Raw genomic sequence first — 26,611 nt, forward strand, 5'->3', positions numbered from 1 at the left:
TCATCACTCTTCCGATGCCAAGTCACCAAAAGAGACACAAAATTGTGGGAAGTGTTGTTGATTTGTTATTTAATTTCTTTTGTGCAAAAGGGTGATCCATGGGTGGGAGATTGACATTCACAGACAGGGCTTGTGCCCCAAAAATGCCTCTGTGAGGCAGACACTAAAGTAGGAGAACAGTTTTTTCCTCCTAAATTCTCAAACATTGCACGTGCAGCTGCACTATACAGCACACAAAGTGAGAAAAATTGTGAAGTATGTCTTAGCGTAGTATTTATGGACTTGTACTTGGAGGTTGCCCTGAGGATGTGGCCTGATGGCCTCACTGCCAGAGGTGCCGACTTCGGAGCTGGGGAATCAGATTCCCTCGGCGTCGATTTAGCATCCTGTGATTCTGGGCAAATCGCTTAATCTCCCCGTGCCTCCCAAAAAATTAAAAAATTAACGTGTCCGTCTGTAACGCAACTGGTGCTCATGCAAAGCGCTCCGATACCTTCAGGTCAAGTTCGCTCTATAAATCTACAAAAAATAACCCTGAAACCTCTGAGTGGGCACAGAAGGAACTCCGGTTCAACGCCCAAGGCTTCAGTATGAAGCAAAAAGGCAGTCTGGGAAAACTCTTCGATTTGCATTTCATCACCACCTCATTCGCATCTTATGTTCTGAGAAAGAAGCATCTTAGTCCAATAAATCTTATCGAATAGTTATCAGAATCGCTTTTAAACTGGGGTCTTCCTGTAGATGTGACCTCTCAGAAGCCTGACTCCTATTTTAACCCTTTACTTGCAACTTTCGAGAACACCTACGAAGTTTTTAGACCCCCTACACACGAGAGGGCGGAAGCACGGCAGCTCCAATTTCCTGAACGGGTCTCCAGGAGGGGCTGGGGTTCGTGTCTTGATGCCGGTTTGTCTGTGAGCCGGCATGGGAGGGGCGTCCTTGCAGCAGCATCGCACGGGCAGAAGGCTCCTGACTGAAGCCCCCGTGAGAGCAGAGCCTCTGAACACCGATCTTCGACCCAAACGAAGGGCAGCTTTTTGATCGTGGACACACTTTAAGGCTAGGCAGAAAGAGTTCCCTTTTCTGCAAATTAATTATTTTTCATTAATTATGGACACAGTCCGCTTGCTTCCCGCCAGGGGATGGAGTGAAAAGTGCATCTGACCGCTGAGTTTACAGGAAGGAAAAAAACACACGCACGCCCAAGTCGTGACCGGCTGAGTCTTACAACCAGGCGAGTAACACATTTTACTATTTAAAACCAAATGTATCTAAGACAGCTTATGCATTTGTTGTTGTCAAGGAGGAGCAATGTCTCGGCTCCAATCCTAATATACGGTTTGATGGAACTGTGTGCTCCTGGGCAGAGCGTGCATGCACTGTCTGTACCACGACAGTGAAGACGAATGTGGCCCATTTTAACATGTTAGTTGAGAAGAGTCTCCTAATGATTGCACTTTAAGTACCTGAACGCAAAGGAGAAATGTTATGCTGCCAAAATCCCGTTTTGCTTCCTTTAGAATTCGCTGCTCACTGTCTTGCAGATTTCACGTTATAATAATTGTTACTGAAGGAAAAATAGACCTCTAATCATAAGTCTTTTTAATGAGTTTGTATCCACCTACGTGGCCTTACCCCTCGTCTGGTTAAGTATATTTTTAACACCTTCTGCGCATAAAAACAGAACATGGGATGCACACGAATCCGCAGAATGTAATTGCAGTTTCTAGGTCACTGTAGAGCCCTGAGTGATTTAAATTATCTGTCTATTATTCAGTCACTTGTAGTGTTCATGCATCACTACGTATTAGGGCCCCGTTACTGCAATTCATATTCACAACGCTACATTAAGTATAGCCAAACGTTTAACTACACGAACGAGTCTAGAATAGAGCGCAGGTTGCGATGAGCTTGACAGGCGCCTCCCACAATCGAAAGCAACGTTTCGTACATTCATTAAATATATGGGGAGAGCCTTTCGTTCAGTACAATTCAGAAGGGATGAGTTTTGAAGTATTTTTCATTCTTAAATTGATGTCAAGAGATGGTTGCTTCAACTTTGCGTTGCTATCCGCAGATTTAGCTCAGAGATGTTCAACAATCACAGTCATATTTCTGCCCCTTTAGGTGCTCATCAGTTTGACACGTTGAACATGCTATGAACGTCTCCATAATAATGGGCTTATTCAAGACTTTAAGTGGGGTGAAAAAACTGGGGGAGGGGGTCTCTCAAAGGGGCGTGGCCGATGCAATTAAAGGTGTGGCTTAAAAACATGTAAGCTAAATATCTGTGCTTAGCATAGTGTGCCGCCTGACTAGTATTTTGTTGCTTCTGTCATTGCATCCAGGTATATTATACAAGTAACATTACAGCTACAACAGGCTAGGACTATTTTCGTTGTCAATGGTTGTTAGTTGCATAAGATAAATAAGCAACAACTATGGCTTCGTTGTATATAATATTGAAAATGCTTCACTTCTGAAATGATGAAACTGCAAAATAACTATACCAAGTCTCTTTGAAGTTACACCACAGTCAGTGAAGGTGGTACTGCTGCAGAGATAAGATTGATTTTTTTCATCCTTAGGGTGAGAGGGCAAAAATGGAGAGCCCGATAGGGATCCCTCTCAGAACCTGCTTTTTAGAACTGATGGTACTGAGCACCAGCAGGACCCAGCCCACTTAAAGCTATGGGCATAATATTTCTAGTGCCATAGAGTGGGTAGCTTGTTTAGCGATAGATAAAGAGGCATTCTTGCTACTCTTACCTAACATACCACATGTTCAGCTCACAATTGACTTTGGGACCATATATGTATTTAGCTATGCAGCACATTAGTCTAGGTGCTGAAACATCTACTATTCTTTAACATGGAGGAAAAGTAAGGACCAATCTGTGTGACACGCCAGGTATGGCAACACATGGAGAGGAATATTGCCTTTAAGTGGGAAATGGTGTAGTCCAAAATTCTGTTTTTAATATAAAATCAGGGCCTTCGGTGGTCATATCACTAAAAATACAAGATTTGAAAAAAATATTATTGTCTACGGGTGCTCATGGAAGACAATTTCTATGGACAGGAATTTAGAGAATGCTAAAGTGATTCTGGTATTTTTAATTAAAGTCCCTTAGCAGAAAGCAATTCTGGTATTTTACTGACCACTACTGGCCATTTTCTATAAAGACAGTTAAATTAAGGCAGTTGAACAAGCAGAAAGCAATTCTAGTGTTTTACTGACCTCTACTGGCCGTTTTCTATCAAGACAGTTAAATAGAGGCAATTGACAGTAAAAAAAAGTTCCTTAAGTGGAAGCAGACAAGTCGCTGCTCTCCAGAGGCCACAAAGTACATACACATATACGTATATACTAATGTATATACAAGAGGTCTTGAATGCTCGACCTTATAAAAAAAACAGAAAACAAAAAGACCAGAATCTTGAGCCCTGGGAAAGACTGGAGGCTAAAGCCTGTTGTGTTGTCCCAAGCACAGGCAGGAAAAGGGCAGACTGGATGTGTCTGAGCAAATGCAAGTTGTGAATTAAAAAAAGTAATCATAGCGGAGGCAGCCTGGGTGCCAGAGGGCAGAGAGGGAGATGGGCAGGCTGGGTGCAAACACAGTACCTAGTGAAGCAGAGATCTCGAGTTCCAGAGTTCAGGCTAGGAGAAGCCCTACATGCCAGGTTTTTTCATTGTCTTTCTGTACTTGTAATACTTTGTATCCTATTAGAAAACAAGGACTACAATAATACAACTTAAAACGCTAGAATGGATAGACCTGGGCATCTGAAAGCCTTGGTGAGGAAGACTACATGTGGCGTCCTTATGGGCAAGCCTAGACTGGAAACGCAGCCTTGGCAAAAATTGTAAATGATGTCCCCATCTGCAGAGGTGCTAGAACCAGAACACCTCTTTGAAGTTGCCGCAGTGGTCGAGTAACAGCACCACCACTCCTGGAAGCCAAAACCGGCCTTCAAGTGCCAAGACTGGACTCCTGGGCTCCAGCCTCCCGGGGATTGCCCGCTTACCGGCTGGCCAGTTCGACCATGCTAATGGGGCCCGGGACCGTGCATTGATAGCAGGGAGGAAGGACCAGGGCTGGATGCACCTCGCGGGGATACAGGGAAACCCTAGCTCTGAATAGGACAAAGTAAAGCCGAAGACGGAGATGAGTGTATGTGAGCTCACACGCAGCCAGCATCGGCTCCAGGAAGACACACGGGAGCCGTATTATCGTGAAAGCCTGCACAGTGTGCTTCATGTGCACGCAAATAAAGGGTTCCCTGCATGGGCTGGAGGGAACGCCGCAGCACAGAGTGAGCAAAGGTTTGCAAATGCAGGGTGAATTCCTTGGGCTCTACCCGCTCCCTTCAGCACACCTGTCTCATCTCTCCTCTCAGCTGTGAAAAATGCACCCGCTCGCCCGCACCACAGCACAAAAGGTAAACACGGGCGGTGGGGGGAGGGTGAGAACAGGGGACCGGGGTTGGCATTCCTCACATAGTTCTGGGTGTTCGGGAGAGGCGCGGGGCACCGGAACAAAGGCCCTGGTATTTAAATGCAAATGTTCTCTCCTGTGCCTTTCTGACACGCCGTGTGTCCTTGAGCATATCAACTAGTGTGAATAAGCGTAGGTGCACAGACTGCTGCCCTTCAGAAACATGGATGTATAGATACAAACCATCAGGAAGATAACGACCAGCAGCGAATAGTCAACTTGTGTGCATTTTGAAACATTCTTGTACATCCGGTGGCCAGGCCTACCATCCTTCCTTGAAACACACTAGACCTCGGCACACTTGTTAAAATGTTTGCTAATGGCCTTGTGAGCCAGAATCATGGCACCGTGCTAAGGAAGGTATCTGAGTGCACCTGCAAAAGGTGAAAACTGCTAAACACCTCTACTTTCAAATCATATTATTCTCACCAAATTGAAATGACCACTAAACAACGTGAAGGGAGATTTCTTGAATTTCTGCCACCATGCTCTGCTGAGACTGGTGTCACAGGCAGAGTGTAGACACATTTGTTAAAACTAGTAAAACGTTTTTCTGGACCCGAGTGTTTCCACCATCTTGTAGATTTGGGTCAAACTCTAGAATTGGGTAGTCTTCCACCCCATCTGTTCATCTTGTGATTCACAAGATTGTTGGGAGGGGGGCGCGAGGGGGGTGCGGTTGCATGGTAGCATTTCTACTTGGGCGACGAGATCTCTCCATGTCAACGGAATACGACTTTTCCATTCCTGGTCTTTCAATAAAACCGGATTTGTATATCCCTGCTTATCAGTATTCTTTTGATTTTACATATAATTGATTTCAGGTTTGTTGATCCAATTGGCTCAATTAAAGTGAACCAAGACTACAACTCCCAGAATGCACTGAAGAATTAAATAAAACCCAGAAATGGAGAGGCTGTGTCCTGGTGCGTTGGAACATTCCAGTCACCCTAATTTCTACAGCTGTTGTGGCAAACATCTAAACTCAAAGTGTATCACATTTAGCCATCCAGAGGGTGTGGGAGAGGCAGTAGCCAAGCCTGCAAGTGGCGCGAGATATAAGTGGGCTCCAGTTCACAGAATGGAGAGTTTCCAGGCAGCTAGAGATAACACATACACAGCTTACAGTACAGGCATTCCTGCTCCAGTGAAGGGGCCGAGGGTACCAGCCGTTCACCTTCTGTTGCATGGGCCTTCTCAAGTGCAGGGTCCTGGCCTTTGCAAACAGCTGTCGTTTTTACACTTCACAGCCATGTGTGGTGGTCTTTTATGCTGCCCGAGATGCGTTCTCCTGCTTCCTGTGATAAGCCAGAATGTATGGCAGACAAACCAGTGGGTCACTTCCTGCTGTCACCGTAGGCAAACTCAACACTGGTGTTAAAGGGATTTAGTCCAAAAATGATTAACTGTATCGAGTATTCTGTATAATACCAGGGCTTTAAGTGGGCCGGGTCCTGCCGGTGCTCAGCACCAGCAGATCTAAAAAGCAGGTCCTGAGACGGGTCCCTATTGGGCTCTTCATGTTTGCCCTCACCTTCAGGATGAAAAAATAAATCTTAATTATGCGGCAGGGCTATCCATCACCGCCTTTGATATAACTTCAAAGAGACTCGTTCTAATTCTTTCAAGTCTCATCATGAAGCATTTTCAATATTCTATACAACGAAGCCACAGTTGCTGCTTATTTATCTTATACAACTAACAACCATTGACAAAGCCAATAGTCCTGGGTTTTTGTAGGTCTAATGTTACTGGCTGTATTATATATCTGGATGCAATGACAGAAGCAGCAAAATACAAGTCAGGAAGTACACTATGGGCCAGATGTAGGTAAATCTCATTTACCGATTCATAAATACCGAATTTTACCGATTCGGTATTTATGAATCTGTAAATGAGATGTGGGTAAAAATTCGGTATTTTTTACCGAATCGGTAACATTCGGTATTTACCGATTCCGTAAATGCCGAATCAGTATTTGCTATTGAATCCTATGGGCCTTGAAGCCCATAGGGTTCAATAGCAAATACCGATTCGGTATTTACCGAATCGATAAAAATACCAAATTGCTAAGGGGGACAGGGTGTCACTTTGACACCCTGTTGCACCCCTGTAACTGGCTTTTGCGCCATGTGGCAAACATACATGCCCTTAGGCCATGTCTGTGTGCCACATGGCACAGGTGTACATGCACATATGTGCATGTACACAAGAATTCGTAATTTACCATGCAATTGTATTGCATGGTAAATACCAAATTCTAAAGGCCCTGTAACACTGTTAGAACTGCTACCTACATCACAAAATACATTTTCGGTATTTTTACCGAATGGTAAATTTACAGAATCAGTAAAATGTACAGAATCGGTAAATTTACCGATTCTGTAATTTTACCGATTCGGTAAAATTACCGAAAATGTACACTTTTTTGGACCCTACATCTCCATAGCCCTTTACCGGTCGGAAATGGCCAAAAATCGGTATTTTCGGCCCTTTCCGACCGGTAAAGGGCTACCTACATCTGACCCCATGTGTTTTAAGCCACGCCGTAATTACATCAGCCATGCACCTTTGAGAGAATCCCCCCCCCCCAGTTTTTTCATCCCACTTAAAGCCTTGTATAATACTGTCTGTCAGACCCTTATAGGGGTGGGGACTGACAGAGTGGGTAAGTTCCTTTATCCTAGTGTATATGAGGGCTTTAAGTGGGATGAAAAAGGTGTCTGGGTGTGGGGGTCCCTGGCGTGGCTTATATAACTAATGGCATGGCTTAAACATGTACACCAAAATTCATGTAGAGTGCCACTTTACCCACACATTTGCACAGAATCACAACTTCCACTGGCACACGTAACCTTGCTCTGTGCGCTTTGCAGAGAGGCTATGGCTTGGGAGACCACACATTCTCCTCACCTTTATACCCCTGACCGCCAGTGAGAGAAACTCGTACTGCCTTCAGTCACAACTCAGTTGTGGCCTGTTATAAACACCTGAATGCGGCCCAATTCAAATGATGCACTAGACAAGAGTAAAATGCTGTCTGAATAAAATAAAAAAAACATAACAACATCTTGGAAAAAGAAAAAAAAACATAACCCCACATCTTGGAAAAAGCAAACACTCATAGAGAATGCAGGATAAACTACAGCATGTGAAATATAAACAGGAATAACATGGATTACCTTAACGTGTTTTACACCCATTGTACAAAAATCTATCAGTGTCTTTGCATGAAAAGTTAGCGACATGACTAACGGGCCCGAAAGAGACCCATTTTAATGTCTGTTTTAAATTACTACCTGGTCTGAGACCTGGAGGTGCCCGATCCACTTAAAGCCTTGGTTTATATATGCATGTGGTTATTTCTAAAGCATGTACCTAGCCAAAAGGAAGCGGGGCGCTGTACACGGTCAAAGACAAGCATAAAGTCAACAAGTGATAGGAGTCATAGCTGGCTTGTGACCTGTTAAAGCATTTTGATGTAGTGTTCTTTTATCAGCTATGTCTTCAACTCTTTCGTAAATCGAAGCAGCATTTGGTGATCCCAATATATACGGAGATGTTCGTCTAAATCATGGGTCCATAGATGGAAATGGCCTGCTGCCTTGTTTATTTGCCTTCCTATTGCTGTCCTAACTAGGCCAAGCACACTCTTCTCGTACTTGGCCCTCAGGATAGCTAGTGTAAATAACAATGTCTTTATCCTGAGCAAAGAATGAGAATAATGTCCAAGAGTTCAAAGAGTGTAGTAGTCCAAATTCTTCTTCTTTATTTTCAAATGTTCATCACATATATCTTGGCAGTAATATCTAACTACTCCAAGAACAGGTAATTCTAAGTTCTATTTACCCAACCTATATCCACTTATGTTCCTTAGTAGGGTATGTATTTAAGTATATCTTGTCACAAAATGGCAGAGAGTACTCCAAATATAGTATCCGGCTTCTTGTGGATATAGGTTGGGTAAATAGAACCCGGAATTGCCTGTTCTTTGAGTCACTTTTTGAAATTGTAGTTAGATATTTTACTGCCCTGAGGAAGTCGGAGAGTGATGTCCCTATGACGAAACAGGTGTTGGCTACGTCTATCATCGTGTTGTGACTGTAACAACCTACAGTACTAACAATAGTAAATCAACTGGACTGTTGGATTTGATTGCCAAGGTATATGCGACGAACATTTGAAAATAAAAAAGTATTTGGACAACTACACTCTTCGAACTCTTGGACAATATTTTCATTCTTTTCTCAGGATAAAGACTGATTGTTGCTTATGATTTTTTGGGCTTTATAGTCCACAGAAATATTTGGAAACTTGGGTGGCCATTTCTCCTTTATCCTTGTGAGCATCCTAGAGGAATCTTAGCGAGTGAATTGGTCTTATGGTTATGCGCAGACTCTAACCCAGCCAAGCTTCACACTTTGTTCTAGCTAGTGTAAATAGTTACAGGCTTCTTAGGGAGATAGTATCAGAGGGAAGGGGAAGACCTTAGGACTCATCAGTCAACCAGCAGACAAAATACCGTTTTATCCAGCCCAGTGCTTATATTTTTGCTAAAAATAAAGGGGCATATTCATCAAGGTTTTGCGTCACCCTTGCACCACGCAAGGGCGATGCAAAACCTAAGTGAGATTTATCTGGCCTGTGTGGCCCTGCATGGCTCGATACAACTAGAATAACGAAAGGCAGCACAAATCACTGTCTTGCGTTAATCCGAGGCAGGGAGACATTCCATGGGTGGAGCACGAATGTTCCCATGCATCAATAATGGATTTTGGGGCATTTCTAGATTTACCGTTAGTGTTAGACCTGGGAATGCGTCGAAATGCTACGCCTCCCCAGGGGAGGTGTAATGAGGAGAAAGAGGTGTCTCTTCCTGCACAAAAACAATCCTGCATACAATACAGGCACACCTTGCAACATGACACAAGGTTGCCTGTGTTGACGCTAGGCAGCCAAAAGTGCGCCTGCGCCAGGAAAGTACAGAAATGTGCCATATAATGATAAACAGAGCATTCCTGTCCTTTTCCTATCATGCAGCACCGCTCAGGAAAGTAACGTGCTGTGTTGCACTGTGTGAAAGACTGAAAAATATGCCCCAAAGCACTTTAATCACACAGCATAATAAAAACTTCACAGCATAGTTTGGGGAACTCGAACGCAGGGTTGTAATCCTGTTTGCTATATTCAATGAGGCACTACACCCTTTTGGTACTCTGTCCCTGCTAATAGAGTTTACTCTTGTATACCATGCTTGGCCGGTAAGGTGGGACTACATGCCAAATTCACTCAACATGAGGAAGACCCACCCACCTTTCTCCAGCCTCCTCCTTCGGTGGCCACTTTAGATCTTCTTTATGCCTCCTCCTCCCCTAAGAAACTGGTCAATAAAATCTATGCTTACACACTAGCGGCATCTGCAATCTCCACGGACCGGGCGCGAGCTGCTTGGGACGAGGACTTGGGAGTTGACATTTCCCAAGCGGATTGGCTGTATTGCTGTACTCAGATAAAAAGCCTCCCCCAAACTATCGTTTGCGCCTTATATATTTAAAATACATACACAGGCTGTATCGAACTCCTGCCCAAATTCACAAGTTAGGTCTTATAGCAAGAGACAGATGCCTGCGCTGTTCTGCCCAGTGGCCGATTTCTCTCATCTCGCTTGGCTGTGCACCCGGGTTGCATACTGGCGCGAGGTTTGCACCATTATTTCGGAAATCACTTCATCACAGCTTCAACCTGACCCCGTGATCTGCCTCCTAGGCTTTGTTAAATTTTGCCCGGACGCCTCCCGTCATTTGACTGCCATGCGGGTCTCCATGTGTTGGACCGCAGGCCCTCTGGCTCGAGGATGCGTCCTGCTGACAAACCCTCCTATCTGAGTTCTGGGACCTTATGCCAGCCAAATCCCGCCCGCCTGATATATGGGGCCCACTTATCACCTACCTTGCAAGTCATGATTCCCAGCGCCTTGCAACTTCTCCCGCGCTCCCTGCCAGCCCCATGCCTGCGGCGGCCGCCGGTGTATGTCAACGAGTTGCTCCCCCCCACTCATACCCCCCTCCACCCCCCTGCCTTTCTCCTTTATTTATGGTGTCTCTCCCTGTCGTATGCTCTCACTTCTCCAGTGGTTAAATGACAATGTCTCCCCGACATCAACCTCAAGTGTCTTAGGTCTGTGATTGCCTATTATTATTATATTCTTATATAGCCCCTGATTCGACCCCCGAAGGGGTATCTCCGCGCTTGCCTTGGGAACCCGTCCTGGCTTTTCCCTGTGAGATAGCCCCTACAGGGCATCCCCAAGGTGAAAGCCAGGCATCCCGCCGCGGGGGGGGGGGCCGTTGTGGAGATTAAGCAAGCTTAATGCCCAGAGTTGCAGAGTGTGAACCCATGATTAGGTCAGGCACCGAAGCGAGAATTATCGAGTCCATGGACATTTGAGCTCAAGACCCTGCCTATGTTGTGCTGTATTGTATTGCTGTGCTTAATCCCTTGATATCGTAAATTCTGTATCTGTGTTGTGCTTAATCCTTTGATACAGTGGATTTCGGTATCTGTGCTGTGCAATTTTTCCTAATAAAGGTTTTTGAAAAAAAAAAAAGTTCACTCAACATGCCTAAAGTTTAGAGGCACACAAAAGTTCGGTATACTTTCACCAATTTCAAGTTCACACAGTGAATGAGGCAGAACTTGTTCTGCAACCTTAGTCTTGTATTCCCCGCAAAGTTTAGGCCCCATTGTTACCTGTATATTGTAAATGTAGCTCATGCGTAGTGGGATGGGCTCAAGCAGCGATCCCGCTCTGCAGTGGTGGCTCTTGGTCAGTGCAAGGGGCCACAGTTGTGACCACACTGGGAACTCAACAATTTGGAGTGATTAGCACGGTGCCTCAATCAGCAGCGCTTTGTCTTTAGGACTAGTGGTCTCCTAGCTGTGTGCAGAGAGGGGTATTTGGATGAAAGCTGTGGCCTCTGGGCTGGTTGTCAGCGGTGGGTGTCTTCAGCAGCAGTAGCCTCCTGGCCATCAGTGGGAGGTGACCATGTGTCCCAGATTTGCCGGGACAGTCCTGGTTTTTCACAATCTGTGCTGGTAGATTTCAAAGAATTCAACCCGTCCCAGTTTTTGGGGAGGTTGAACTGAACATAGAAGGGGACACCTTATCTGTTCCAAAGCAAGATCATTACTAGCCCTTTCCTGAAATCAATTCAAATAATACAGATGTTGCTCTGTAAAGGTTGAATTTAAGTTAGCTACCTTAGTGTTTCATTGTCTGTTTTTCTATGTTAGTGAGCACTGTTAATTAAGTCTTTCTGTGCCCATAGGTTGATGTGAAATTGCAATTTGTCTTCTATGTTTGTGAAAATTCCAGTTTTTAGTTTTTATCAAAAATCTGGTCACCCTAATTGACGGCGATGATGAATCTCCAATATTGGCAGCACCAGACTCTTGGGCACATGGCAGAATTTCGATCACCCATGGTGCTTGGAAATTTCAAAGTCTTGGTTCAGTTTTCAGAAAGAATCTCTCGGGTACGCCGGTGGACCCTTTTGCACACAGGTCACTCACTCTTTGCTTGGCTCCCTTGTAGCCACTCACTTCCTCTGGTTGTTCCTCATACCAGGAACAAACTGGGCTTCTTCTCCAGGATTTTCTCTTCTATTAAAGCCCAGGTACCTACCCCACTTCTTATCTTTCCCACCAAGGAGGCAGGCTTCTAGCATCTAAACATACCCTCACCTCCTCCTGCAGAAAGTCAAGACTTCAGGTGATGTCCTCCTGCCTCTGGGAGATTGGGTGTCATGCAGACACCAGCTCTTGTCAAACAGCCGCCTGAGTACTCTGCAGAGCTGGTTTAATGCACTCAATGTTCACCACTGCTACTGCAGACCAGTCCCCAGACTCTGTCTTAGCCGACTCTGATTGCTTCGCCTTTTCCTGGCCTTTATCCTTTGAAAGGAGAGCTATCTGTTTTGAAGTTGAATGATACTGCTGAAAACAATTACTTAAATGGTGTGAATCCCATAATGGGTTACCCCGTAAATCTATAGTCTCTGTCAAATATTTAATATCTATAGCAAGAGAACCAAATCCAGGCCACCTGTCATTCCCTTTGCATGTCCAGACTATCATACAAAAGAGGTTACATTTTCCAGACAATTCGTCTCTTCTTTACCCTGAGCTGCAGGGGTATCTGGTGGTAATTTAAAACCTATCTCTCCTGCCAGCTGCTTTAACAACTTTTTAGTCCTTTTCAATACATGTGGTCTTACCACCTTTTCGTTTTTTTAGAATTTCCGTTGCCCATTGTGCCCTTCAATCACAATTTACACCCTGAAAGATAAACACAACAATTGTATCCTGCAAGAAAAGTTGTGAGGCAGTGGACAGAAAGAGAAAGAAAAATCAACTCACAGACAACACATAACACTGTTCTCTTATCCAATGCAGTAAAATACTGCTTCACATATTATTCAAAGACACCTTTCAAGGAAACATAGCTGCACATTACCATCAGTCAACATATAATTCAAATACAGTCATTGATCAATCATTGATTTTTTGTGTGCATATTTCAAAATCATTTCCCTTTGGACCAATGCCACCTGATAATCAAATATTACCTCTGTTCCACTCCAGAAGTATTTGCCAATGGGATCCCCTAAAAAATGTGAGTTACGATCACCCAAAAGGGATCAGCCACTATCAACTAACTTATTGATACAGAGAAACTCGCAGTTAGCTTCTCAGTCCCCTATTTAATTGCTAGAGAGGAGGAGACATTCTGCTTTATTCTATGCGTTGGAGGGCCACAGAGGCAATGGTACTCACCACAAAGCAGTGTGATATTCCATGCATCCGAGTCATGGTCACCATTTGTCAGGGAACAACGTTTCCAATTCTCATCAGAGTGGGGCAAAGAAAACGCAGACACCAAGGCTCACAAACAGAGGAAATGTATTTACAGGCACCAATGCTTGTTGGCTGGCCAAGGCAGATGCACATCCCAGTGGTACGCCTTAAAAACTGATTACTTCTGCCCTGAGTCACTCTTGCATGGCCTTTATTTAGCTTACAAAATACAGCCACCAACAGAAGCCAAAAGGACGCATTTCAAACATTGGTGAACATATAGAAAACAGATTTGCCATGTATGTACAAGTTAAAAAGAACACTGTGACGAATATACATATTTGCAGTGTAGGCTTAAATGAACAAACTGATGAGCGAAACTAATGAGGAAGTCAGGAAAAGGAAAGTGACTTCTAAGTGGGCTCAGAACAGCTGTTGAAGCTTGTCCAGGCTAGGTTCGATTGGAAACCTTGGTTCATGGCTGGAATAGATTTGTGATGGAGGGGCTGGTGTGCCAACGAGGACCTGACCTGCTTGTTACAGGGAGGAGTGAGTTAGTTAAGTAGATTAGAGATAGTGCGGGTGAGAACTGGAATTAAGTATGATATTTATGTGTGCATACATATGGATATATATTTTTCCCCAAAACTGGTGGCCCCCACTGACTCAAATTAAGCACTGCGGTTTTATAGTAATGTACTGTATTATCTTTTCAATGATCTGAATTTCTGTAACTCTACTATTGCTATGACTGTTATCACCACCCTGATGTCTCCAGCAAAGGCCAAGTGACAGAAACACAAACATGCAAAAAGGGCTTCAGGCTCTACCTTTCACATTATGATTATTAAGCTGCCAAATATACTTTGTCATTATGAGGGATCTAGAGGAAAACATCAGAAAACAGACCACCACAAGAACACCCGAGCACAAAAGGTGTACTTGTAGTCATTCAGTTGTTCAGACTTGTGTTCAAAATTATAAACTGTTTCCACCTTTTCTTTTTGTCGTGGGACTACACTCTCATGGCAAACACAAGGAGATGATGGACGGAGCGCTGAAACTTTTCAGACACTCACCCTCAGTCACAGATTTGGGTTGAATCCATCATTATTCTTTAGCTCACTAGGCCACCTCAGTTCAGACCCAGCTATATGCAAATCAGTATTGACCCAGTGCTTCATGGGAACAGTCCAAGCCGAACCTCCAAGCCAGGTCATCCCTGAACTGAAAACAATCATCCTGTGACTGGGTTCTGGGTAACACCTTTAATCAGCCAGGCTAGCTTGAATCCAGTGGCAAAGTGAGTAAGGGACCCAAGTCTGTGCATACCCTGCGGACTTAGGGCGAACAAAGCAAATACAAGGAGATGATGGATGGAGCACTGAAACTTTTCAGACACTCACCCTCAGTCACAGATCTGGGTTGAATCCATCATCATTCTTTTGTTCACCTCGCCACCTCAGTTCAGACCCAGCTGCCTGCAAATCAGTCTTGAGCCTATGCCTCATGGGAACAGTCCAGCCCGCACTGCCAAGCCAGGTCTTCCATGGACAGGAAACAAGCATCCTGGGACCGGTCTCAGACTAACAGCCCTCATCTGCCAGGCTATCTTGAATTACAGTGGCAAAGTGAGCAAGGGACCCACGTCTGGGCATACGCTGCCAACATAGTGCAAACAAAGCTAACACAAGGAGATGATGGCCGGAGCACTGAAAGCTTTCAGACACTCACCCCCAGTCACAGATCTGGGTTGAATCCATCATCATTCTTTAGCTCACTTCACCATCCCAGTTCAGACACAGCTTTATGCAAATCATTCTTGACCCTGTGCCTCATGGTAACAGGTCCCAGGATGCCTGTTTCCGGTCCTGGTAAGACATGGCTTGGCAGTTCGGGCTGGACTGTTCCCACGAGGCCAAGTGAGCTAAAGAACAATTATGGATTCAACCCAGATCTGTGACTGGGGTTGAGTGTCTGAAAAGTTTCAGCACTCTGTCCATCATCTTCATGTGTTTACTTTGTTCGCCCTAAGTTGGCAGGGTATGCTCAGACATGGGCCCCTTGCTCACTTGCCACTGGATTCAAGCTAGTCTGGCTGATGCTGTTAGCCCAAAACCGGTCCCAGGATACTTGTTTACCGTCCCGGGAAGACCTGGCTTGGCAGTTCGGGCTGGACTCTTCCCATGAGGCACAGGTTCAAGACTGATTTGCATATAGCTGTGTCTGAACTGGGATTGCGAAGTAAGCTAAAGAACAATGATGGATTCATCCCAGATCTGTGACTGGGGGTGAGTGTCTGAAAAGTTTCAACACTCCGTCCATCATCACCTTGTGTTTGCTTTGTTCACCCGAAGTTGGAGGTATGCCCAGGCGTGGGTCCCTTGCTTACTTTGCCACTGGATTCAATACAGCCTGGCTGATGCTGTTAGACCGAAACCTGTCCCAGGATGCTTGTTTCCAGTCAAGGGAAGACATGGCTTGGCAGTTCGGGCTGGACTGTTCCCATGATGCACAGGGTCAACACTGATTTGCATATAGCTGTGTCTGAACTGGGATTGCGAAGTAAGCTAAAGAACGATGATGGATTCAACACAGATCTGTGACTGGGGGTGAGTGTCTGAAAAGTTACAGCGCTCCGTCCATCATCTCCTTGTGTTTGCTTTGTCCACACAAGAACATACATAAACTAATCAATCAATGAAAAAGTACTTCCATATTTGGGGGAGAGTGGGCAGACAATTTGCCTTTGTCAGTCCTTGCTTCTTTTCTTACGTCTCAAAAACTCTTCCTCAAGTCCAGATTTCTGTGCCAGGGATCCCTGGAAGAAAAGTACACCGATGCGAACCTTCTGCCTGGCTGGAGGGCTGGACGACTGCCTGGTGCTTTAGAACATTTTCCACTGTCTGGTGATTTTGGAGGTCAGTCTGAAAATTAGGTCACTAAAACAGCAGAAGAAATCCTGCAAGACTCTGGGGTGTTTTCATTAGAGGCCTCGTAGAAGCAGTGACAACGTCAGGGGGTCTCCATTTGACTTTATGTGCAACTGTCAAGTGCCATTATTTCTTATTTGACACCTTCAGCCAGTCGTCTTTCCAAAGCAATTCATAGGTTACTTTCAGGGATATCTTTCATTTAAGCAATGCAAGTTTGGGCTCACACATCTTAACATGTAAGTAAGTGCTGCTGGTTAGAAAGTCCTGGCTGGTTGATGGGGTCACATATACTGTGTTTGATGTTCTTTAAGGGCAATGTAGTATTTGAACCATGTGAATAGCAAAGCGAGACAGACTATAATTACAGAACTCTTTGTATCAGGTGCTTGGTAGATAAGCACTGTGCTGGCGTGATCAGTGCAGCTAGAAAAACAGAGAAATGTATTTCCAATCAGTGCCCATTGTTAGTTGAACCATGTAGAGAACTGCTTCAATAACCTCTTCCATCTACACTGAAAGCGTTTTTTAACATGCCAAAGGGAGTTTTTCTAGAAATATTCATATTTAATTACATAGGTTCATATTTTCTCACCTTTTTCTGCATATGACTAAGCAGTGTAGTCCATTATTTCAGTTACTGTTTTCAATAAACAATCTGCCAGAAAAAAACCTTTTAAATTAACTGCCCCAAAACAAAAACCTAATATAAAACAATGCACAGGTTATCTTGTGTAATAGGGTCTTTTATATGTCGGGGATCTGGTGCTATTTACAAACACTCGGCATTCTGCCTCATGGTTTAAGATGTCACTATACCCCTTAAAAGAAATGTAGGCCCATATTACACAGTTACGCTTTATGTATATACGTATAGAATACATTACAAGTAACCGTGTAATACGGTCCAATATTGCCATTTGAAGGGTCATGGCGACATAAAAAAACTACAAGACTGAAGGCCAATTTGTCTGTACATTTTACCAGCACCCGACATCCTTGCTGCAGCAAGGCAGTCCTCCTTCGATTCTCTTCTCCAGTCCAATGAGATTTGAGTTTTTGGGCCCAGGGGACTTTTTTATGCCCAGAAAATGCCCTTAAGAGAGGTCCCGGTCACTAGCCAATAGGCTATCAGGTTCCTTCTCTTCTGATGACTAGTTCCTGGGATGTGTGGCATAAGGATTGGGCTTGGTCATTGCTTTAAATGGCAAAGGCGAGGTAACAGTTTTACCTTGCCCTTCCAGTCAGCAGTGGCGGACTAGGAACCAAGTTTAACCTTGTCCCACTCAGGGTGGCACAATAAGTGCTACAGTCCTTGAAGGGAGACTCTAACTTAGAGGCCATAGGTACCCTAGGTAACAATAACTAGGGACTTACAATTAAGTTAGCTTATGTCAATTGGGTATAAGCCAATCAAACGTACACATTTTAAGGTTTAGAGCACATGCACTGAGTCCTGTTTAGCATGGTTTCAGGGCATTTCAGCCATTACACCAGTGCCTAGCACTCAAAATGTGGGCCAACGTGAGGGTGAACCTGCAAAAAGCCTGTTTCCCTACAAGGTCCATGCACTCACAGGATGTAGAACAAAGGTTCCAGCTTGGGAATGTTAAACTTAATTGGAGAAAGCCAGCTGGGTCATCTTTTCTCTGACCTTGCAAGACTAGGGTCAGAATACAGAATCAGCATCTCCAGCTGCAATCAATTATTTTTGTTAACTTTGCCTTTTCTTCCTTCTTTTTTTTGTTTCTTGGGGGTACCCGGTTCCACCTGGGCACCCCAGCATGCGTTGGTTATGGGGCAACTCAGGTAGCTCACCATGGCTGCCCCAGCCAGCTCCCCATCCGGCCAGCATTCCCCTCTGCCAGTGCGAGAGATGGCAGTGTTTCTCCCAACAGCTCCATGCAGGCAGAGTGTCGCTTTGTGGTGGCTGCCCCGCTCCCCCCTAGACACGAGCACAAGGGGTGTGGACTGGTCAAACCACATCTGGGGGGAGCATGGCGGCACCCCCCTGCCTCCTCTTCTCATCAGGGCCCATTAATGGGGTCCTGGACCCCTGCTTTTCTTCCATGGGGCTGGTGCAATGGCGCCTCCCCTCTCCTTGAGAAGTCAGAGGCTAGGAGATAGGGTCCCGGGTACCTTTGTTTCCATTAGTGTGGTCGATGGCCTTTCGACCCCTCTCCTTTTGTGGTGGGGGGGCCAGAAATGGGGTCCTGAGCACCCCTGGAAAATAAACTGGCTAGAGGATTGGGATCACCAGGCCTCCAGAGCTCTGAGGAGGTTGCCCATGCACGCCCCCTCCAGGATTTATTGCATATTAATGATCCATGTAGCGATGCCTGGGCCCATCCCAGGTGTTTTGAAGACTTGGGCAGTGGAACTCCATCTGCTCTGGTACCCAACTGGGCGGTTCACAGATCAAATCCTTTTTCCTGGCATTTCTCTGGTCCCATTTTGCCAATCTTCATTTCAGCTCTTGGTGGTGAGCCCTAGCCAGCTGGAGTCTCTTTCTCAGACTGCTGGTCTCCAAGGTGGAACACTATGCAGGGAGCTCGTTCCACAGACTCCCTGCTCCATCCTTTCTCCTTTTTACCTTGTCCTCTCGGTATTCTCTCCTCCTATGAAGGCGCAGACGTCCAGTTCTTCCCACAACTGGTCCTAATGGAGGATAAGGGGGCCAGTTTACCTGGTCCTAGAGAAAGACCCACTAGCCCTGGGGTTAACTGTAGACAGAGTCTTTAGTCCAAGATAGCATCAGGGTTTTTTCCTTTCAGCTGCCCATGGCTTCTGCCGTCGGGCCCTAATGTCCATCTCCAATAAAAAGCACTCCATCTCCCTTGTGCAAGAGCTTTTAAATGTAGGTGGAAAGTTCTAGAACCCAGCACCCTTGGTCAATAATAGGGTGTTACATCACCTTTGCATCCCAGTCCCAACCCTCCTGCACAGCATGCTGGCACATTTCAAGATGGTGCCATCCAGGAATCACTGGTCACATCTTCCTTGGGGGTCTCAGCTCCGCCCCTCACTGACATCACCGCCAGAGCCTTTTCCACCAAAATTCCAAATAGGCAGCCCCTACTTTGTTGGCTCCAGAGGTCTAGGCCCCATCTATGTTTTGTGGGCCTGGGCTGTCCCAACACTGGTACAGTGTTAAAGCCAATTAACATATGCAGTTTTTCTTTCCCACCCTTTCCTCCTCAAGAGCTGACAGAGGCACTCTTTATTTCTCCCTTTGTGTGGGGTGGCCATTGTTCTTTCTGCTGGAGAGGAATGTCTCTTTTACCCAGGAGGGTGACAGAAGATCTGGGTACTGATCCTGAGCTGAACCAGAGAAATATGACAATTCTGGATGGCCAATAAGGTGCAAGCTTGGAATGTGCATATTTCGACTGGGCACACATTTTTCACCCCAGGACCTTCTAGGCAAAAGGGAAGGGAAACTAGACTCTAAAGAAGATTTCCCTCTACGTGTATAATCAAGTGTCACTACAGACAAAACAGTAAACCACACTGATTTTTCCTATGATTGTCCACTATTATAAGCTCTAACCAGGCCAATATTTAACCCTGGAGAGTGTTCACATGTAACCAGCCACCTGTCCCTTACCCTTGCTGCGTTGCGACTTATCTTAAAAGGCGGACACTGGCTGTAAACATGTGCTATCCATTTACTGTGTAATTATCGTGGTTGAGAAATCAATTGTGAGGCTCAGCCACAGTAAAACGTCCAAAACTAGTGTAGGGTAACAGAGCGCTTTACGAGACACACAGACATGTCATTTATGAAGTCTCTGGAAGGCTTGGTTTACATAATGTATTAAATACACTGCATGTTGCTTTAAGATCTAAGATTTTTGCTTTGCATATACATACGGACCCCAGAGATTATTGTTAGAGTGATTGTGCAGGAATTTTATGCACGGCCTCCTACAGGCTTATGTGTGGAAGATAGGAGTACTTTTTATAGGATCTAATTTGGCTTTGTACGATTTTTTTTAATGTTTTGTACTATTTTGTCTAATTTGTGTACATAGAAGGATTTGAATGTTTTATGTACCACAATCTACAGCAACTCTATTCCAACATGGATTAAATGTGAATACTTGGAGGGATCCAATCAAAGAATGATCTCGCACTTTTCGAGCTGTATCTATGATTAATTGATGTAATCATCAGATTGAGTAATAGTTGTATCCTTTCCTGCTTCTCAGTCCTTTTTTTCGAGTTTGCAACACACACAGAGGCACAATAAATCATACAAGTGTGTAAATCAATGTACAGGAAATATTACATTAGGCGATGAGACTAATAACTTGTAGGAATCACAAATCATCCATACTTGCTGATATAATATGTTAAGAGTGAATAGTTGGGAGAAACGTAGGGGCATATTACCAAGGCCATTCGATAATCATCGCAAATCGATTTACATTATCGCTGGATTACATCGCCTTCCAGCGATAGATGCCGAATAACAGTATTAGCGCATGAAATCAGGCGAGGATTTCACAGCGCTCATGAAATGTTTGATAATAGGGGAGTGTGGCCCCAACCAGACGTTTCACCTCCCATACAAAACATGCCTAAGTCAGGTTTTATGCAGACGTAAGAAACTGGCGATAACCACGGTTAGGGTAGCTTTTAATAATGCTTTGCGGTTCCTTGGCCATGTTGTTAATACCGAGATGACGTGTTTGCGACCTTATTCATGTTGTTTAAAGAAGGAACGCCTACTTTGCATCTAATTAGCGGTGTATATCGCTAAGATGCGAAGCGTTACGAAAACGGCAGCTAACATGCGCTAATGCATGTTAGCGCTGCCTTGATGATTGTGCGACATAAAAATCGCAGCTTTTTTGGCGCTCTGTGCCAAAAAAACGGCGATATGTGTGTTGATAATATGCCCCATAATGTCAGGATATTAAAACACAATTACTGTGGTTGTCTGTATTTAGAGGTGGCTGGGCCAACAAATTAACAGGGCGAGCTGAGTCAGGGTTGAGCCAAGGTTCTGGCTTGCAGAGCTAGAGCTGAGCCATAAAAATGTTTCCCTGTAAATCATGCAACAAACCTCACATAAAATTTAAAAAAGTCTCTGGAAAATTCTTAAAAGTTTATTGCTTCAACATGTGGAAGCTTTTTTCCCATAAGATACTTTTTGAGTTTTCCATAGCAGAGCAAAACAAACAAGCAATGAAAATATAATAGGTCTCGCCCTTGATTAAGCTAAAGTCATTTGCTTTGCTAATGGTATTGTACAGCAAAGCAAATGGCTTCAACTTAATAAAAGGCGAGACCTATTGCATTTTCAATGCTTGTTTATTTTTAGATTTGCATAACATAAGACTGCATGTGTTTGCAGGCTCTCTCAAACTCACCCATCCCTCCCACCTTCTACTGTCGTAGCGTTTTTTTTAGGAATCTTGTGTGAATGTTTTTGCTTTCTACAAATGAATGTGATTAAAAGTCAGCCGGGGCACAGGCCCCTTGTGTTCTTTTTGTGTATTTGTTTTGTGTTTGGGTAGAACCGTCAATTTCTTTAGTGCTTCTGAAGAGTTTTCGTAGCTCTTACTTAATAGTGCTGGGCAGAGCGCTCCTGCTCCTTCCTGAAGCCACTGGAGCAGACTTTTTCGCAGGGGTTGACAGGATCAAGCAGCCTTGGGTTTAGTTGCACCCATAGCTGCTGTGGAGATGGGGTTGACCTGAAGGAAACCCTTGTTTACATGGCGGTTTGCAGGTAGAAGCTGTCCAGCCGGAGGTGTATATGCACTTGGTGGCTTAATGGTAAGCGATTTATACATGTTTAGTGCAGAGTGGTTTCATCTCAGAACCTGCTTTGTATCAGGTCCATGTGTAAACGCTCACAACTGTACACACAGACACACACTCGTCAAACATTGGCACACAGCCATGTAAAAACACAGGGACACAAATGCGCACATGTAACCCACAAGGACACACATGGACATAACACATAAACATCCAAGCATACACATGGACACACCCCACAAAGAAAGACACCCTAAACATTAACAGCTATTTAAAGAAACATGCACTCAGCAGATGCTCACATATCAACCATAAACACACACACAGAAGTACACCCAGTCAGAAATCATACAGAAACGCCCACGCTTGCCGAAACATCCTGTATGGACACACACCCCAAATATTGAGAGCTGCTTAAATACACACGTACAAAACAGGTGCACACATATAAACCTCAAAGACAGACATGAACAGAAACATTCATAACACAATTTGACACACGCCTCAAGGGTCCTAAACAAGCACACAGCCAGGCATGACAAAGATATAGCTGTACCCACACGTGCACGCTCATGCACTCACAACAAGTCCACATAAATGCTCCTAACGGTCTTGCGTCTGGACACAAACACATCTCACAAACACATACACATGCACACTGACTCAAAATACACAAATGCCATTGTGAGCACGTGCACATCTAAACATGCACCCACTGACGATTCTTGATAACAGTAACTAATACGTCACAAACCCAATGGCATTGAGAAGAGTTAAGCAGAGAAGATATATGCAGTGAAGAACACACTGATCGCCATAATCACATACACACTTGCATATATTATGGCTTATACACTCTGACTAACTTTGTGAGGCAAGCACATGTACACAAACAGGCAAGCATGGTTACAAGCATTTATTTATACACAATCACGTTGACAAACAGACATCACTCTGACACAGGCACTCTAACACAGACATCACAACAACACACACACATATTTGCATAGTAAAGTATCCCTTCAAAAAGACTGACAACCTACTAGTAAGCGACCTTTGCATACCATTGCCCCTCAGAGAGCCTCACAGATCTGCCCTTCTGAGAGGAGAGGGGGCAGTCCGAAGATGCACAGCACCTCCTGGGCGTAGCACAGAGTGGACTGTGGACCCCATTACAGAGGGCTTGGATAGAGTGAACTCGCATCTTGGACTGCCACCACTGTACCCGATGGAGGTGGGGGAGGAGGACTGGAGACTCGGAGCCCGTGGGTAGGCACCAGTACTTTCATCAGATCCCAAATCCTCAGCTAGTCCCCTCTCCTCATAACTGCATTTTGCCATCCACAAAATAGCCAGGTTTGCAGGTTGCTGTCAAGAACCAGGTCCCAAAAAGAATTATCTCAATAATCTTATTACATCCCTAAAAATACAACAGGCACACTCTGGTCTCAGTGCCTTGAATGTAATACTGGCTGGCCTGGATATTTTAATTTTAAATTAGAACCCACACAGCCCATAAGTACTGTGTGACCAAGCCATTTTACTTAACAAAAATATTTATTTTTAATTCATAAGCAAGTTTCAAAGTTCATAGAAGCATGACATCAAAAGAAGAACACCGCCACAAACAGTCAAGTCAAAAGCAAAAACAAATAATTGTGTGCACAATGAATACAATATGTACGAGATATACAAAAGTGAATATTAAATATTCAAACAAGACCCCCAGCCTGTGACAACAAAGAAGGGTGAAGCTAGGGATTAACTTATCCCACTGGTGTGGGCCCTTGCGTGCAACCAGATCGAATACTTGGTCACAGGTCTTTTGAGACAGGCAGGCAATTGTTTTCCACTCTCGATTCCGCCTGTCCATTGGTATATCAGTTAAAGGACTGGTCTTTTCCTTTCATGTTGTATATGTTATTTGACTATAATTGATTTGGGCTGTATGTATTGTATTCAAAGTTGCACTTTGGTGTCATGTGATTGTTTGAATATTTAATATTCACTTTAGCATAAACGGTGATGCCAGCCAATGGGAAAGAGGGGCGTGGCTTAAAGTCCGATACTAAAACTCCTTAAAGTCATAAAATCTCGCTGAGCGAGCTACGCAGCCACGCTAGCCGAGACCTAAAAAACAGCAAAAATGGCAGTGAGATGACAGTATATTAGGATACATAATATTCAGAAAAAGTTTGTAGGATCCAATGATAATCTGTAAATTCTTACAAACAAAACAACTCTCAAGAATGTGAAAGCAATATACAGAGCATTGCAATAGCATTGCAAACAAAAAAAGTAGGAGAAATTAAGGAAATTATGGAGTGGTTCACTGAGGGACCTCTTGATGTCCAATAGTTGGGTACAATTCTAACAGCCAAGAACAGGAATATTTGTGCCAGAGTATAACACATTTACCAATGACAATTATGCAGAGTGGCTTAAATAGTCCATATTTATTGATAATTAGGATACAAACTGGGCACACAGGTTATGGAAGTATAATGTTAGAAAAGTGACTTATTGTCCAAATCCAGTAGTTGACACCAGCCCAAGGCCCGAGGTTTTGCTCCTTAAAGTCATAATATCTCGCCCAGCGAACTGCGCATGTGCGCAGCCACGCTAGCCGAGACCTAAAAAACAGCAAAAATGGCAGTGAGATGACAATATATTAGGATACATATTATTCAGAAAAAGTGTGTAGGATCCAGTGACTTATTGTCAAAATCCAGGAGTTGACACCAGCCCAAGGACCGAGGTTTTGTTGTGGGTCTGGATTGATAAATACAAGTCTTTAAAACTGTGTGATGCCAACAGGGTAGGGAAAATGATAGCTTCATACTTGAACCACAAATAGAATCGTATGGGTATTAATTCACTCAAAGACAATATTACACACTCCATCCCCGATAAAATTATTGAGTTCCTTAAAGTTTTCTACATATATCTCAACAAAGAAGAATCTGTCTCCCTGACAGTAGACTTTATAACTTACCTTGAGAAGACAGCCCTCCCATATGGTTTTATGTTCTAACTACGAGTTTGCCAAGCACGACTTCCTTAACAACGAGGTCGCAACCACAACCTCGTCTAAACGATGATTTTTTTTAGCATGCATTCCTTTATCATGATTTCTTGTGGTAAAGGAATGCATGTTAAAAAAATGCTTTCCCTCTAGTTCCTCGATCCCTCCTCCCCTTAAAAACAAATTCCCCCACCCTTAAGATAAACACAATTACCCGCAAACACTTAACTTATTCCCCCAACCTAAAAATATGCACGATTACCAACACATTTAAAACAATCTAGATCACCTTCACCCCCTTAAAACTAACCCCAAACCCCATACCCCTTACAATTAACCCCAAACCCCTAACCCCTGTTTACTAACCCCAAACATCAAGCCCTCTAAAAATGAATTCCCCCACTCTTAGTTTATACACTATCCCCCTTAAACCATAATTTCTAATTCCCTCCACCCTATTTTCATACAGGTTCACCCACACACCCCTTAATAAATGTACTCAACCCCCTTAAACCTAATTTCCCCCTCCCTAAAAAAATATTCACGTTCTCCCCCACCTCCTTAAATCGATCTCCACACCTTATAAATTAATTAACCCACCTTTTAAATACATACAAACACCCATATCCGCTAAAATCTAAACCCCAACCCCTAAAATCTAACCTTAAACTTCCCCACCCCCAAAAACTCATCCCCTCTTACCTGTTCCTCTGCGAGGCTCGTCCGCCCTGCCCGAACACTAGACCGACTCAGGCTTAACCACGCACATGCGTGGTTAAGGCAGAGTCGTAGTTCAGGCAAGTCGTTGTTCCGCTTGCGTGACTCCGGAACTCGTTGTTCCGGAGTTGTTGTGTTCAGGATGTTTACCCTCCCATCTAACTCGGACCCCCAGAAATGATTGCTTAGTGTACCAATATCGATGAAGGAGGTGACTAGTGCTATTGATTCCCTCAAACCTATCATAGATCCAGGCCCAGATGACTTCACTACTAAGTTCTATAAAACATTCACCTCTGCCCTTAACCCCACTCTACTAGCCCTATTCCGTCACTTCTCAGGCTCCATCACCAGCACAACCAGTGAGGCCGCCATTGTGGTTATCCCGAAAGAGGGTAAGGACCCTCTGCTTATGAGAAATTATAGACCTATCTCACTAATAATCTTAGACACAAAAATCTATGCCAAAATACTTTGTAAAAGACTTGAGCCGGTGTTGCCATCCTTGGTCAATCACTCTCAGATGGGCTTCATGAGAAACAGACTTTCCAGCGATACCCGTCTTCTCTGTCACACCTTTTCGAAAACAAAACTTGTAAATTCAGACACTGTAGCCATCACTCTAGTCGCTGAGAAAACATGTGGAAGCTTTGATTTAGAACTGATCTTGCCCAGCCCTGGCAACAATGCCATTAGGCAAGACAGCTATCAGGGCTCCCTGTATGTGGCCTAGATTCTTATAGCTACAGCAACATTATACTATGTTAAAATAAACACAATATATTTTTGTACATCTCTTATTCTGAACTCAA

General features: G+C 44.2%; 1 protein-coding gene across 2 annotated transcripts in view; it reads left to right on the top strand.

Annotated features, from left to right (window-relative positions):
- Positions 1 to 931: 931 nt before the first annotated feature.
- Positions 932 to 26,611, top strand: part of LOC147748142 (angiopoietin-related protein 2-like) — a 172,286-nt gene continuing 146,606 nt past the window's right edge. Inside the window, exon 1 of one of the 2 annotated variants that reach the window (XM_086958998.1) lies at positions 932 to 1,234. The gene's annotated coding sequence lies outside the window, so the exon portion shown is untranslated. The remainder of the gene's footprint in view (positions 1,235 to 26,611) is intronic. The other variant, XM_086958992.1, reaches the window with a different exon arrangement.

This window comes from Lissotriton vulgaris, chromosome 1_1, assembly GCF_964263255.1.
Source record: "Lissotriton vulgaris chromosome 1_1, aLisVul1.2, whole genome shotgun sequence".
Classification (NCBI taxonomy): Eukaryota; Metazoa; Chordata; class Amphibia; order Caudata; family Salamandridae; genus Lissotriton; species Lissotriton vulgaris.